Source organism: Aegilops tauschii, chromosome 2, assembly GCF_002575655.3.
Source record: "Aegilops tauschii subsp. strangulata cultivar AL8/78 chromosome 2, Aet v6.0, whole genome shotgun sequence".
Taxonomy (NCBI): domain Eukaryota; kingdom Viridiplantae; phylum Streptophyta; class Magnoliopsida; order Poales; family Poaceae; genus Aegilops; species Aegilops tauschii.
Window position 1 is genome coordinate 541,104,711 of NC_053036.3, and position 12,268 is coordinate 541,116,978.

Below are 12,268 nucleotides of genomic sequence, written 5' to 3' on the forward strand. Positions count from 1 at the left end.
GCAGTTAATGATTGGCTTTGCTGTTAAACGAGACTTGCCATACTATTAAACCATATCTGTGTTTCTACATTCCCTTTTACCTCCTGCTTTTTGACCTTGTGCCAACTGACTAATATTAATATGTCAACTGGCTACTCCATCCCCACTAAGAAAATGGTCGCCTTACTCCCTGGTTGTGATACTATGATCACTTTTACCCTACTTTTTTTAAACTCACAAGGTAGACCCACGTGTCAGGGTGACTGTCAGCTGATTGTGTAGACAACTCAACACCCACGCAGGTTTGGGGAACTTGACATGATATGGTAGCTAACAACTCATCAGATATGTATTCACTGATGGTGACAAACCCATCATAATCTCACACAATTTCATACAGTATATTTGGCAGAGTTTGGGAAGTTGACATGATATCATAGGTTTGTCATCATCAATGAATACGTATGTGAGTTGTTAGCTACCATGTCATCATCCTCACTAGTTGGCCCAGTTGTATATTTGGAAAAATTTGGGTGTATATATTCTGCAATGTCGCCACTGAAGAGGAAAAAACTTGTTTAACTTTCAAATTTATGGAACAATAATCCTGCATCTACGGGCAATCTACTTAACCCTACGTAACCTGGCTAACTAATCACCCCCCCCCCCCCCCCCCCCCCCACCCCCAAGTTGTTAGTTACCATGTCATCCTCACAAGTTTGCCTGCCATGTCAATTTCAAAATAAAATAAAATTGGGTGCGTATGTCACAATGTCACCGCCGAGGTAAAATATTCTAAATCTTTTGAATGCCGTAAAAAGTGTCACAAGGTCACAAACTAAGGATAAAAAGTGGAACATACATTTTTAACAAGAAAATCAGATCCGAAACTCAACATGCTACTCCATATGCATCACACATACGCAGTTACTCCAAAGTCGAAGCATCAGTTCAGTTTCATTAGTTAGAACTGTTGATTAATGGTCATATAGTAATATAATATCAGTAAAACTGGCGCATACGAATGGCTCTATTCAATATAATTCGGGTAGGAACCTCTCTCTACCTTGGGGCCGGCCGTTCGATTATTATTTTTTGTCAGAACCGATCCATGCATACGTATGCATGCATGGCTAGACACCCGACCAAACTATGCATGCCGTGACACGAGGCTCCGGTCGAGCTATTCTCTTACCTACTAATGAAGCAGACATGAACAGATTGAAGCCAAGAACGATCGATGCTGCGTACATGGTCAAAAGGAAGAGAATAAAAGCTCCCAGCCAAGAGATGAAGTTAACTAGAAGCAAACCGTGCACATATGCACTAGCTACTCATCTGGCTAGCTACTTAAGGAGTGAGTTGTTCTAATCTAACTTCTAATAGTTCGTGAGATAATCTCTCTGGTTGCAACAGAAGGGTATATACTAGTACAAGTAAGTAACCAACACAGCACAACTAATATATCTACAATTAGTACATGACACGCAAGTGTTAGGTTCAGCGGGACATCGGCATGGAAAGGGGGGGTTTGCTAGCTCAACACCCACACACTTCTTTAATCTAACCCTCACCAGGCCGGTTGGTCGGAACTGGCGCAAAGTGATCAAGCTAAACTACTCTTCTTGAGACCAGTGGGCACTCTCATCAGTGGCCAATAGCATGAATGCATGCAGCAGTCTCGCTTGCACTGACCAACTATTGCCGGCCGTACGTAGGTGATGCTACGTGGTGGCGAGTGTAGGCGTGACCATTGTGTAAACTAAAGCATGCATCTATCGGATCATATTCATATCTGCCGTCCATATATGTACTGTCCAAATGGCAAAGTTGGCTAACTATCTAGCGCAGGTAAGAAACTGCGGAAAAAGCCAGGGCCGTCAGGCCCCGGGCGTACGGTGATGATGCACAGACAAGTGCGCTTAGAGGATCTACGGCCGCGGTTATCAAATCCGGCACCCTATAAGTCAGCACGTCCGCGAATAGTGACCGGTTAGTTCTCGAATTCTCTCGCGCACATTAGCATACCTCATATCCGGCATGCTATATTCATACTATACATGCAACATGATGAAATACTCTACGTGATCAAACAACGAACAACGAATCAAATCAAACGGATAACAAAATGCACATAAATCCACTTTACATTATTCAAAAGATCACCACAGTTCATCCACGGACAAATTCTAAACTTAAAAAACTAAAGAACGATAATAAACGGAGGAGGAGTGGGATCATCACTTCCTCGTCGGCCCTTTGCCCTTTCCATCACCGGCGCAGTTGTAGGCGTCCGCAGCGGGTCTTGGTCGTCGTCTTCGAAGGAGCCGTGGTCATCGCCGTCGTCGGACGAGGAGTCGGAGATGACAACGAGACCCTTCTTCCGCCAGACGGCCTTGTCCTGCTGGCGCTTCAGCTTCGCCACCCGAGTCCCCTCTGCCGCTGCCTCTGTTGCCTCATGCTCCGACTGCTCAATGGCAAGCTAGAGCGCCTTCGCGTTCTTCTCCGTAGCCGGCGAGCGTCCGTCTCCACCGTTGTTAGCGACTGGCGATAGATCCAAACGAGGAGCCGTTCGTCCTCGTTGGGCTCTGCCGGCAACCCGCGGCGGCGGCGCACGGATTGCTCTGTCGCGTCCCTCTCCCTTGCCTGCTGCCTCTCGCGGCGGGCGGCGGCGCACGGATTGCTTTGTCGCGTACCTCTCCCTTGCCTGCTGCCTCTCACGGTAGGCGGCGTCTCCGATTCCGGCATGCGCATCCGGACCGGCGGTGGAAGGGGACGGGGGGGGGGGGGGGGGGGGGGGGGGGTGGGGGGGGGGGGGGGGGGGGGGAGGAGCCAGCTCCAGCATCCGCTTTGCGTCGGCGCATGAGCGGCGACGGGGCAGATTCGGAGCTGCCCCCCTGTGTCGACCTTCGGTCGCTCCAGCGCAATGCGGAGGGCCAGCTCCTCATCAATGTCGAGGTCGGAGTCGGAGCAGCCGCCGGAGCTAGACGTCATCATCGGAGTCATTGGATCCGATCCAAATCGAAAAGAGAAGAAGAAGCGATGGAGCGAGAGAGAAGAGTGAAGTGAGTTAGGGTTGCAGATTGGGGTTTTTTGTGGGGACGGAGTGGGGTCAGTAGTGGCCGGGCTGACATGACGGACGCGCCCGAGCAGCCCATATTTGTCCTACATTTTGGCTGAATATGAGGGACGCCGGACAGCTCAGACATTTGAGACCGGTCAGGTTTTCTTTAACCGGTCCGCCCGCCCAAGCGTTTCACACCGATTTAAGGCGTCCGGGTGCAGATGCTCTTATACAAAATTCCCTTGCCTTAAGATCAGCAGAGATGCTAAGATTCCCTTACCTTACGATCAGTACAGATGCTAAGATTCCGTTGAGAGACCTTATGGAAATCATAATCATATTATGTCATGTTCACATGATACACGACATACGCATGCGTCCATGAAGTATTTATCTCGCACTATACAGTATCTCGTGATACGGATCCAGGGGAACAAAGCTCATACCATGTTGCGTTCACACGGTACACGACATGCATGTGGTATTTGGCTAATATTTTTTAAATAATACATTTTTTTATTAATTTGCACAAATATTACGCTGAAAAAATAATTTTCAAAAATAATACACCCTTCTTGTTCGCAAACAAAGCAAACTAGAAACCTGCTTTTGCTGAAGACAGTGCTCAATGAGAGGAGGTGGTCAAGTATTAGTTAAGGGATATCAGGAAGGAGGTCGAAGAAAGGGAAAGAGCTTCATCGTCGATTAGCAATTGAAAGTAGGGGAAACTATGATTCTATTGAATGTGCGTATCCATTGGGGCTAGTGAAAGATTGGGCCTAGTCAGCCCACAGCAGGCCGACTGGGCGTACTCGGCCAGTAGCAGGCCGACAGCTGGCCCGCCTGCCACTTGTCGCACGCGCATTGGGCAGGCCACGTCGCGGGGTGGGGAGAGGGAGCTGTCGGCGCGGCGGTCACGGGGTGAGCCCCTGTCAGCCTACTGCGGGCCGATCGGCCAGCTGCGGGCCGACAGGGTGCGGCCCCACCTGCAGCACGCCCGGCTCCCTGCGGCTCGAGCATATCTATTCGCTATCCCACTGCCTGCATATCTGTTCTTTCCTTCTCCCTTCTGTACACGAAAATGCCTTTAATTTCTACACCTAAATGAGCCAGTTTTTTGCGGATTTGGCACCGTGAATGGATTCAACTTAGTTAGGGCAGCCAAAAGAGTCCTCGATCTACTGATGGGGTAGCTCGTGGTGGTCGTGGTGAGCATTTTGGTAGCTCGTGGAGGTGAAGGTGGTGGTGGTGAAGTTGGGGCAGTGTGGTGGAGGTGGTGGAGGTGAAGCTCGTTGTTCGTCGTTCTTCGTTGGAGGCGGAGCACCGGCAGTTTGGTGGCCGCCGTTCGTCATTCTTCGTTCGCACGCATGCTTCAAGGGTATATTTTAGCAAATATTTTATTTTTCGTAGGTGCTCCAGTAGTATTTGTTAATATGTTTGGATGTGAAATAAATTAGGTGTGCGATTATTGTTATTTGCCCCGGTAGTATACGTAAATATATTTAGATGTCAACTAATTATTTGTGTAAAAATGTGTAGTTGCTCCGGTAATATTCCGTACTATATGTGGATGTGAAGTATTTAGGAGTGTCAGTATTTGGAGTAGCTCCGGTAAAATCCGTAACATAGGTAGTCAAATATTAAAATATGTAAATATTTGTAGTTGCTCCGGCAAATATTTGTAATATACTTGTAGGTGTGTGAATTGTATTAGTTGCTCCGTTAATATTCTGTAATATATATATAGACATGTCTAATATTTTTTAGTGAATTGTATTTCCTTGTTGAAAAAAAAATAGGTGAGCCGAGATGTCTGATGTAGTGAAGTTCAGATTTTACTATGGTCCTGGTACTGTCCAAACAACCGAGATGGGAGCAGATCTGAGTGAATTTACTCACATAGAGGTGCCATTGAGCGCACCTCAAACATGGTCTGTCAGTCAGTTGAAAGAATGGATTGCGGCAAGTTAAGGTCTTGATACTGAAACACACACCGTCGGTGTTCATGCATTATGGACACGGTCAAGTACAACAATTTACTTTTATTTGAGGCCGATAGAGCGAGACTCCGATTGGGTGCGGTGGTTACAAGGTTGTGAACGAAGGGGATGCAATCCTGTTGCTTTAGTGCTTCCCATCGTGAAGGAGGTCACTGCACATGAAGGCGAGGGTGGCTACGATCCTGGTCATAGCAGTGTAGGGAGGCAGTTATCCATGTCAAATGCTGGAGATGATGGTTACGAACAAGGACAGAGCAGTCAGGTAGAAGGAGGAAATGCTTATGGTTATGAATCAGGGCAGAGTAGTCAGGTACAAGGAGGAAATGCCGATGGTGATTACAATGGCGAGGTGGACGCTGACGAGGTAGATGGGCACATGCAGGACCAGATGGAAGAAGAAGACACCGATGTTGAAAGGGGTCATGCCGATGATTCTGACCAGTCAGATGAAGAAGAAAATGCAGAGGAGGTCCCGAATCCTGCATCGTGGAATCATGACTTCTCATTTGCAATGACCGTGAATGATGGACATGATTCAGCCTGGCAATATCACCAGAACAATATTGCGACGGGTGCTATGTATCCGAACAAGCAAGCCCTGAAGGATGCAATAATTAATTGGGCAATGTCCACGCAAAGGGTTTTCACAGCTCAGGTGTCCAGTCAGAAATTCCTGACAATGGTATGCAAGAACGCAAATTGTCCCGCCAGGGTGCACGGCTTTCTCCCTAAGTATGGCACAAGTTGGGTGATAAGTGACTTAGTTAATCACACTTGTCTTATTCTCTACATCCCTCAAGATCATGCCAACCTTTCATCCACGCTTATTGCTCGGTTGTTTTATGATGAGATAGTGCAGGGCAAAGCTATGGAAGTGAAGGCAGTCCAGACAAAAGTCTTCGCCAGGTTCAAGTATAGAATTTCTTATGGCAAGGCTTGGAGGGCTAAGCATGCGGCGCTTGAGAGGAGATTTGGTTCTTATTTTGATGCATATGACTCTGTTGTCCATCTCCTCCACACCCTGCAGCAGCGGAATCCAGGCACCTATATCGATATCCAAAACATGTTCATGCCAGAGTTCCCAACTGTGAGGGTGTTGCATCGTCTCTTCTTCTCTTTCGATGTATGCATCGAAGCTTTCAGGCATTGCCGACCGGTGATATGTGTTGACGGTACTTTTTTCACAGGCAAGTACAAGGGTCAGATCCTGACAGCCATAGGTCAAGACGGCCAAAATCAAGTCGTCCCACTGGCATTTGCTTTTGTGGAGAGTGAGAACATTGAAAGTTGGACATGGTTCTTCAGGAAGTTGAAAATGTCAGTTGTGAAGGAGAAGCCTAATGTGTGCATCCTTCATGACAGGCATGCAGGTATACTCAGTGCGATAAGGACACTGACAAACCCAGCCCTGAGGAACAAGTTCCATGGCAGGACTTGCAGAGCCGTTGGTGCATGCGCCATCTGGGGGCTAATTTTTTCTCGCAGTTTAGAAATAAGAACCTGATGAATCTGTTCAAAAACTCTGCAAGCAGAACCAGTTATGGAAGTACAATTTGATACGCGACAGACTTAATGTGTGCACGCAGAGACACGTGAGGGACAGGAAAGCTGCAAGAGATGCAGCGGTGAGGGCACATGTTGAAGCAGTAGCTGCACAGTTGGCAACAGGAACAGCGGCCGTGGAGGAGGAGCCTGTTGGGCTATGTGACCTGCCAGGCTTTGACCCACCTGGTACTAGGAGAAGGCTCGGGAGGTCGATTAAAACCTGGCAGTTCAGCCGACAACCAGGCCACCCCGTCCTGACCAACCTGGCAGTTCAACGTGGCAACAACCACAGCACTATGGTCCCACGTCGAGCTTCGTGCTTTCTCCACAGCCACAGCAGCACGGTCCCTCGTCGAGCTTCGTGTTTTCTCCACAGCCACAGCAACACGGTCCCTCGTCCGGCTTCGTGTTTGAGCCAGAGTAGTCGTCACATCCAGCAGGTATGTGTCTTCATATTTATTGTTTTCAATATTAATTGACGCGACCTCATTCTTCATGATGAAACATTCCATTGCGCAGGAGCATACGAATATCAGGCATCTATGTCGGCATCACATGATACGTGGGGGAGTGATCAACATCCCGAGGAGAACATACAGGCTCAAATGTCGCAGCACACCCAGTGGATGAACATGTTTTCGACTCCTCCACCAGGCCCCACACAGGATACACAGCATGACCAGGAAGAGTCTGAGATTCCTCCTCGTCAATAGACCACCCGACAGGTGGGGATGGTCGCCGCTTCCAGATCCGCCTCCCTGCCAGGCCAGACGTCGTCACTGACGCTTCTATCTATCCGTACAGACATTACCATCTATTTCTGTGTGAGAATTATGTCTATTCTATGTATGAGACAAATGACTATGTACTTATGTATGAGACATATGCCTACTCTATTTTAGTACTCTGTTATCTGAACTACAAGATCATATTTAGATAGAACATAATGCTCATACAACAAGATATTACAAACAACTAGATAGAACTACATCTAAATTAAACGGTACGTACGACTGAACTTGCAACATACAGCATAAAAACTACATGAAGTCATCATCATCATTCTCGATCGATGCAGAACTCTTGCCCTTCAACGGTGAAGAACTCTTGCCCTTCGACGATGAAGAAGTCGTGCCCTTCGACGATGTAGAAACCTTGCCCTTCGACGATGCAGAAACCTTGCCCTTCGACGATGCAGAACCCGGAAGCGGCGGCATGAAGATATCATCTTCGTCCTCGCTCTCCTCAGTCCATAAACATGGATTATTTGCTGCAATCCTTCTGAAAGTTTCACTCTTCGGCACCACTACCTTCTTCCACCTTTCATGCAACCTAAGAAGTTCTTTACGTACCTCCTCATAGGTCCTTTCAGGCCACCCAGACCGACGTAATTCGTGAGCCAACTCATTCATTATGGTGTCACTACCGGTGAGTTCGTCCCATGGAACTATCCTATTGCCCATCCTGAAATCGGTAGCTAGCATCAGAAGAGTCCTGCTCATCCCAGGGTGAAAACTACGATCGAAAGGATAATGCGACATCTCAACTACACTACACTGGAATGCTTATCCACCTCCGTCTGAAGGGGGTTTTATAGGTAGAGAAAAGAAAATGGCGGGAAAGAACGACTGCAGTATGGCGGGAAAGAGTTGGCGGGAACATATGGCGGGAAACGGGTGGCGGGAACATATGGCAGGAAACGGGTGGCGGGAAAGAGTTGGCGGGAACATACGGCGGGAAACGGTGGATGAGAAATGGGTGGCGGGAAAGAGTTGGCGGGAAAATATTGAGGGGAAAGGGTTGCGCGAAAATACGTCATAGTTTTGAAATAAAAAATCTGTAATATCGTACGGGGCAAAAAAATCTGTAATATGGTATGCATGCACCAGTCGGCCCACAGCAGGCCAATTAGTTCCTGTCGGCTCACAGCAGGCCGACTGGACCTTGTCAGCCCCTAGTTGGCCGACTGGACTTTACCTGGTGGCCGATAGGCCAATCGGCCAGCAGCAAGCGGATAGGACCCCAGTCGGCCTGCTGTGGGCCGACGGTGTATTATTTTTGAAAATCATTTTTTGGGCGTAATATTTGTGCAAATTAATAAAAAAAATATTATTAAAAAAAATTAGCTCGTATTTGGTTCGTCGGTATATCTTTCCAAAGTAGCGGTATATGCTAATTATCCAATGTTTGTGGCTAATTGGTTTTTTTGAAAAACTTTCAATTTACTCATCTTCAATCCTGACAGTACAAAACAAAGTTACGTTAATTCTATACACACTCGTAATTAAATGGGTGATTTCCACTGACCAATTTTTTTAACAGACAAACATGCCACATAAAAAGGAAAATTGGTCGCCCCACGCTTCGTCCGAATCAGCCCCGCAGCACCGTTGGATCGTGCCGCTTGACTGCCCCCTGACTCACAGCTTTTGGTCACCTGCGAACCAAAAAATTCCTCCTCACCTCGCCCCGCCCTCGTACTATCACCCTCGTTCTGGCTCAGCTCCACCCCATCGGCTTGTAGCGGCGCCATTTATCACCTCGCAGCCCGCACTCACAACAACGCCTCGTCACGCTACACCTCACCGTCATGGCCTTAGCATCAACATTGTAAAAGAGGAACAGAGAGGGAGATTGGCAAAATTGATGTTATATATATGTTGGGGAACGTAGCATGCAATTTCAAAAAAATTCCTACGCTCACGCAAGATCTATCTAGGAGATGCATAGCAACGAGAGGGGGAGAGTGTGTCCACGTAGCCTCGTAGACCGAAAGCGGAAGCGTTAGTTTAACGCGGTTGATGTAGTCGAACGTCTTCGCGATCCAACCGATCAAGTACCGAACGTACGGCATCTCCGAGTTCAGCACATGTTCAGCTCGATGATGTCCCTCAAACTCTTGATCCAGCATAGTGTCGAGGGAGAGTTTCGTCAGCACGCGGCGTGGTGACGGTGACGATGATATGATCCGCGCAGGGCTTCGCCTAAGCACTACGACGCTATGACCGGAGGAGTAAACTATGGAGGGGGCACCGCACATGGCTAAGAGAACAATTGATGTGCTATGGGGTGCCCCCCTGCCCCCGTATATAAAGGAGTAGGGGAGGAGGCCACCGGCCTAGGGGCGCGCCATGGGGGGGAACCGACTAGGACAGCTCCTAGTCCTAGTCGGCCCCCTTCCTTTCTTTCGGAGGGGGGAAAGGGAAGGAGAGGGAGAGGGAGAAGGAAAGGGGGGGTCGCGCCCCCTTCCCCTTGTCCAATTCGGACAGCCCATGGGGTGCACGCGCCACCCCTTGCAGGCTCCCCTCTCTCTCCCCTATGGCCCATGTAGGCCCATTACTTCCCCGGGGGGTTCCGGTAACCCCTCGGTACTCCGAAAAATATCCGAACCACTCCGAAACCATTCCGGTGTCTGAATACCATCGTCCAATATATCAATCTTTACCTCTCGACCATTTCGAGACTCCTTGTCATGTCCGTGATCTCATCCGGGACTCCGAACAATCTTCGGTCACCAAAAACACATAACTCATAATACAAATCATCATCGAACGTTAAGCGTGTGGACCCTACGGGTTCGAGAACTATGTAGACATGACCGAGACACATCTCCGATCAATAACCAACAGCGGAACCTGGATGCTCATATTGGTTCCTACATATTCTACGAAGATCTTTATCGGTCAAACCACAATGACAACATATGTCATTCCCTTTGTCATCGGTATGTTACTTGCCCGAGATTCGATCGTTGGTATCCTCATACCTAGTTCAATCTCGTCACCGGCAAGTCTCTTTACTCGTTCCATAATGCATCATCCCGCAACTAACTCATTAGTCACATTGCTTGCAAGGCTTAGTGTGATGTGCATTACCGAGAGGGCCTAGAGATACCTCTCCAATACTCGGAGTGACAAATCCTAATCTCGATCTATGCCAACCCAACAAACACCTTCGGAGACACCTGTAGAGCATCTTTATAATCACCCAGTTACGTTGTGACGTTTGATAGCACACAAGTTGTTCCTCTGGTATTCGGGAGTTGCATAATCTCATAGTCAAAGGAATATGTATGTCATGAAGAAAGCAATAGCAATAAAACTTAACGATCATTGAGAAACAGTAAAATGGGGCTAGCTATGCCACCTCTCAGCGTTTTTACGTTGTCATCCGTCCGATCGTGCTCACAGGCGGCTGAGATCTCCTGGTCGTCTCGACTCTGCACGAACCGGGTAGGCCGACTTGAAAGGGCTGCTGCTCCGCAGGCCGATCTCGGTGTTCTCTCGTTGATCGGGCCTTCACGTTGCGGCCTCTGTATGCGAAACTGGCCCAACAACATTACGATCTCCCTTTCCCGTCGGCATCGACGACGCCGGCGCCGCCTCGGTTCCACTCGCCCTGATGCCTCCTCTTCCTCTCCCGTGCCCTAGCCGCGACCTGCTTCAAAACCCCTTTCGAGCGTCGCCATTCCGTGTCGTCCCTTTGCCCCCATCCATCCTTCTTGTGTCGTGCTCGCCGCAGGGGTGTCTGTCGTGGCCTCTTCTACGCTACATGAACCCTAGATATGAGTCTCCGCCGCCTCTTCCGGCAAGTGGCATCTCCCTCTGTTGATGGAATCAGATCCTTCGTCTCGCTGCATCTCCCAACCGTCGTGGATTGCTCCTGACTTCGCGAGCCATCGTCATCCCCGCCCTTGAGACAACCAGAAGTTCGTCGCTGTCCGTGAACATGGATCTCCTCCGCTAGCACCTCCACATGATGCACATCCTGTATCTCATCAATTGCAAACCACAAGCATGAGTGTTGCATCTCCTTCCACAAGGTAAGCATCCTGCAGGACACCTAGGTTTTGGCACGAACTATTTTGTGTGGGTGTGAAGTGTGGACTGTATGCGGACATCGAGTCGTTCCTGGGATTTGGTAGGAAGCACAGGCCCTGTAACTTCAAGAAGACGAACCATGAAGAGGCGGATCACCCTCTGACCGTGTCGGTAAAGAAGGCCATTCTATAGGTCATTGCTATGGTAGGCTTGTTGCTCAGTGCATCTGTGTTTACTATCGTTACATCATATATACACATATTGACATATGTAAACAATTCTTGCATGCATGTGGCTTGTGTGAATGATTATATGCTTTTATCTTTACAATGAAATTACCTATGCAGGTCATTCAAAAGGCAGTGACTATTGCCTCAGCTGTATCGACAACCCTGACCATGTTGAACAGATAAATAAGATATTACTAGATGTGAAGGTTCACCATAAGTTCTTGTTTTATACCAAAATCTAACAAGCTAATAATTATTTTGCATATCTCAATATATACCTTCCACTCTTTAGATAGTGTTTCATATGTATTGACTACTTTCTTTCAGTATATTGATTCAGTTTCTTTATAATTTATTTATCAACTATTTCACTTAATAAAGTTTAGAGGGATCACTTTTGGCTAACTATGATTTCTCTACTTTATTCTCAACTTGTTTTTGTAGTGCTTGATTCAAGGCCACATAGATATTAGTTACAGGGCCTCACGAATTATATACTAATATTTTTGATAATAGATTCCCCCAGTTATGTATCATTAAGTCGATATGCTGCGAATTGTTCTACTGAATGAGATGTGAACTACTGACATGAGACAACTCGGGAGAATTATTCTCTTAACAGTGTGTTCA